We start from the raw sequence: 5,343 nt of genomic DNA, 5'->3' as shown, positions 1-5,343 counted from the left end.
TCTGCCTATCATCTATCCATCACCATCATCATCATCACCACCACCACCATCATCATCACCATCATCACCACCACCATCACCATCATCATCACCACCACCACCACCACCATCATCATCATCACCACCACCACCACCACCATCATCACCATCATCATCACCACCACCACCATCATCATCACCATCATCATCATCACCACCACCACCACCATCATCATCATCACCACCACCACCATCATCATCACCATCACCACCACCACTACCACCACCATCACCATCATCATCACCACCACCACCACCACCACCACCATCACCATCATCACCGTCATCACCACCACCACCACCATCATCATCACCACCACCACCACCATCATCATCACCACCACCACCACCATCATCATCACCACCACCACCATCATCATCACCACCACCACCACCATCATCATCATCACCACCACCACCACCATCACCATCACCACCACCATCATCATCATCATCTACCTACCTACCTATCTAGAAAGGGGATTTATTAGAATGAGTTACAGGCCATGCTCCAACTAGTCCAACAACAGCTGCTTACCACCAAAATGTCCAATAATCCAGTACTTGTTCAGTCCACAACGCTGGCTGTCTCAGCTTATCATCAATGTACACCAGAATCCTGAAGAAGTAGGCTCTAATGTAAGGGATGGACTTGCTAGAGAGTGAGAGCAGGCAGGCAAAGAGCAAGCATCCTTCCTTCTTTCCTGCCCTGTATAGACTGCCTTCAGAAGGAGTGGCCCAGATTAAAAGTGTATCTTCCCACCTCAAAGATCTGTATGAAAAGTGGGTCTTCCAACTTCCGATGATTTGACTAAGGAAAAAATCCCTCACAGCTGTGCCATGCTGCTTGGGTTTTAGTTAATTCCAGATGTAGTCAAGTTGACAACCAAAATTAGCCATCACAGTCACTCAGTGCAAATTACATATTCAGCTACAATGTTAACTTTTGATCTTTCACTGAAGACGAAAATGTGCTTTGAATGTTTCAATCTAATTGCTGGCAAAACACTATTTAAAAATGAAAAAAAATGCTATTGAATAATGTGATGAATTATAGTTGTAGAAACACCTGTATCAGTCAAAAGGTAAGAATAGTAAAACTGGGCTGAAGATGGTTAGGAATTAAGAACACTTACTGTTCTTAACAGAGGGCCCTGGCTTAGTTCCTCAAATTTACATGTTGCTGCTCATAATTGCTTATAACTGCAGCTCCAGTGGATGCATATCTTCTGGCCCCACAGAGACTGTACTCAACATGCACCTACCTACACAGAGATGCAAATATACATGTGTGCAGGTGTGCGCGCACACGCATGAGCACACACACACACACACACACACACACACACACACACACACACACAGAGTCTTAAAAACACAGCTATATAGTGATGGTAAACACCTTTAGTCCCAGCACTGGGAGGTAGAAGCAAGTGGATCTCTGAGATCCAGGCCCGCCTAGTCTATAGAACAAGTTCCAGATCAGCCAGGACTACCTAGAGAAACCCTGTCTCAAAAGAACAAAAAATAAAGCAGAAAACAAAAAAAGAAACAAACGAAAAATGTTGAAGCTACAGGGATCTGTGATGTGCTAGTCAGCTTTGACCTTGGCCTATGATGGCCAGGCCTTGACCTTGACCTGTGATGGTCAGGCCTTGGCCTTGACCCGTGATGGTCAGCCTTGACCTTGACCCATGATGGTCAGCCTTGACCTTGACCTGTGATGGTCAGGCCTTGGCCTTGACCCGTGATGGTCAGCCTTGGCCTTGACCCGTGATGGTCAGCCTTGACCTTGACCTGTGATGGTCAGCCTTCACCTTGACCCGTGATGGTCAGCCTTGACCTTGACCTGTGATGGTCAGCCTTCACCTTGACCTGTGATGGTCAGCCTTCACCTTGACCTGTGATGGTCATGCCTTCTGCTCCTCTTTCACTCACTCTAACCCGTTTCCTCCCATTTCCCATGGGTCATGCTGATACCAAGGCAGTTTCATGAGACTCTCTGGCCTCATCAAGGACTATTAAGACAGTTCTACAACAAACAACAGCTGAGTATATGTCCCACCATCCATGGGTCCCTAGAAACCCATAGAAAGGGACACTACATGGTGCCGTCCTATTGTTTAAAGGGGTGGTCATTGTGCCTTAGCAAAGATCAACAGGGACAAGATAAGGGCACTTTTTTTTTTTTTTTTTTTCAGATTTTCCAGAACTTGAAGTGAGAATCCAGTTTTTTTTTTTCACAGTTGTCTTATTTCTTATGGGAACTGTTGGTGGCTGAAAATGGCAAAGAGAACTCTGCTAACACCATCCTGGCTTATTGGGGTCCATTATAGTAGTAATTTTGTTTTTAAGCAAATCATCTTATATGTTACCTGCCTAGGATAGTCCTGGGAAAACCTGGATGGAGTCATCCCAAGTGCTATCACTGCCTTGGAATCCTATAGGGTCTCAACGAGATGTAATCGCCCCACTGTCATGGACAACTGTGTAATGAATGGGCTGTGCACTTAACCATAAGACAGTGATGCTGTCACTATCCAACATGAAATTGTGTGAAGCTGAGAGATGGATGGCAAGTCTGTGGGCTCTTTCATGGTCACAGCTTATCCCTTTTGGGAGCCACGTGCCAAGGACAACCTCCATTCATGTTTGATCAGCACTGGAGTGATTTTCAGTTAAAGCACACAGAGTTCTTGATGGGGAGGAGAATTAAATAATTTATTCCCTTCTTGCTTTCTAAGTCCAGGGCCTGCCTACAGCATAGAAACCCTTTCAACAGTGTACCCCAAATGAAATATCAGGAATCCACTGCCCTTTTTTTCTTTTTCTTTTTCTTTTTCTTTTTCTTTTTTTTTTTTTTTTTTTTTTTTCTTTTTCTTTTTCTTTTTTTTTGGTGGTGGTGGAAGAGGGTCTTGGAAGACCAAAGTTGTATTGGAGACCAGCTGTATACAACGTGTGTAAACTTTATTGTTGGAGGGCTCCATCACCTGTAAAATAGCCCTCCCAGCATGAGCTGCCAACACATCTGGGTGCAACAGCTGGGAACGATTTTTAGTTGGAAAAATAACTGATGTGGAAAAGGAGCATAAACTTTCATCATATACTGGCTGCTTGTAAACTTAAGGCCATGTCAGCGAGAAATTCTAATGGTTTGTTTTTCTATTTGGTTGTAATCAGATATTTCTGGGACACATATGGCACATACCTCCCAGGCGACAGTCCTGGTAATAAAATGAACTGCATCACCACCTTATTAATTATCTAAGTCATATATGTATATGTATATATACATATATATATACACATATGTATATGTATTTGTATTTGGTGAAACAGATGCTAAATGTGTAACAAAACTTATAGACAACCTTGTTATGTTTTTACCATGTGACCCTGTCTACACAATGTGCCAGCAAGGAAAACAACACAAAAAAATAAAAACCATTTGGAATCCAACAAGTATGACATAACCCAGATGGAAATTTTATTTCTTACTATCAAATAATGGAGTGTGGACTTGGGTGACCAGATGGCTATGGCCAGAGATGTCCGGATAGAAGACAGAGCGAGGGTACTGTCCAGAGGCAGAGTAGAACCATATTTTAAATTTGGCATCACTTAGCATTTTAATCAGCAGATAGATTGTTCTTTTTCTGCCTGATAAAACAGAACTCATCGATGGCCTCAGTCCATAGAGTATAGGGAAACTAGACCTATACATGCTCCTTGTAAACGTTATCTTGTGACCCCTCTGCTTTGCCCAAAAGCCTTGATAAAAAATGTAGTGTTTTCATTTTTTCCCTTTGGATCTATTACTCAACTGTTCTTTAATAATTTAACAATTTCTATTAAAGAATTGCTATGGCAAAATCATTTGCACTCAGTGCATTTGTAATACTGCGACAATCACAGCCACTATATCCAGAACATTATTTTTTAATTTTTAAGCATCTCCAAGATACAAATACAGTACTAATAGGGAAAACATTGATTATCTGAAACTGAGTAGTGGTTGCCTTGCTTTCCTCCTGCCTCGGAAGGTCAGTCAGCCCTGGGGCTGGTTCTCGTCGGGTTTATCTGTATCTGTCCACATGGTATGTTTTACCTTTTTTTGAACTTTGCTTTTATTCTAGGGTGACTGTAAACCAGAGGAAAGCTTCATAAATCTATAAATACCCTAAAATGAAACTTCGCTGGGGCTATATGGCTGGCGTGGGAGCTGTAGGAGCTTTATGAAATTCAGATTTAGAGGAAAGGGATTCAAACTACCCCATAATTAGATGCAACTGTGTGGGTTAATTATCAGAGAGCACACATGAGTTTAGTTTCTAAGCTTCTATATTTCAAGCCCCACATGGTTATTACATAGAATAAATGCCCAGAATATGCATGTATGAAGGCCAGCCAGCAAAACACAGACTTGAGTAACTTGAGAATTTTCCCCTCCACGAAACTTGTGGTCCCCACTCTGTGCTTAGAGAACACTTATGTCTCTTTAATGCCCCGTGTGAGGATCCTAACAGGCTCTCACCAGCCGTTACCCAACTCCTGGTAGCAGCGAAGTCTCAACTGAAGTCCCATTGAGAGTATTGGTGGTATATTCTTGGCCTGGCCTTATTATGATTGCAAAAAGTTCAGAATGTTTATTGGAAACAACCCTGAAAGAGAAAAATGGAAACGAGACTACTGGTTTACCTTTATTTTATGAGTCAAATGGAGACCTCCATCCTTACATGGACTACCAATAGGCCACGACTCCAGCTCAAGTTAAAACTACCTTGGCTTTTAGCCGGGTGTGAGTTTCCTCTCTGTGCTTTGGAACTGCTAGCACTTTCTAATCTCAGGCACGCAGGTCTGCTCACCTTTTGAATGTAATGTTTTTGCCTCCAGTCCATGCGACGAGCTGGGGTGCTGTTGCCCCAAGTGTATAGCGGCTTCTAGTGAACGAGCATTTCAACATAGGCTGAAGACTGTCTTCCGGTTGTCTCGTTTGGAAATGTTTGTGGGGCCGATTCCAGAAAGTAAATTGTCCAGCTCTTCAGAGCTTGATGCTTTGAGCAAAATAACGGCTCTCCTTTAGTAATTAACATGCCTTGTTTGTTTTTTTAGTTCTTTTGAATGTAATCAGGGAGAGAAGACATTTCTCAGGAGGAGGTTCCCAGGAGCACTTTGGCACTCACCAATGCAGCTGGTGGATTAATAACGCAGTGGGGGCATGTGGGGCTAAGTGGGTCCTATTTAGGTGGTACTCAGTGACACCAGGGTACATGTTCAGTTCAAAGCACCGTTTCGCTTCAAGTG

Source organism: Acomys russatus, chromosome 1 (genome assembly GCF_903995435.1).
Source record: "Acomys russatus chromosome 1, mAcoRus1.1, whole genome shotgun sequence".
NCBI classification, from domain to species: domain Eukaryota; kingdom Metazoa; phylum Chordata; class Mammalia; order Rodentia; family Muridae; genus Acomys; species Acomys russatus.
Note: the sequence above shows the minus strand (reverse complement) of the source record.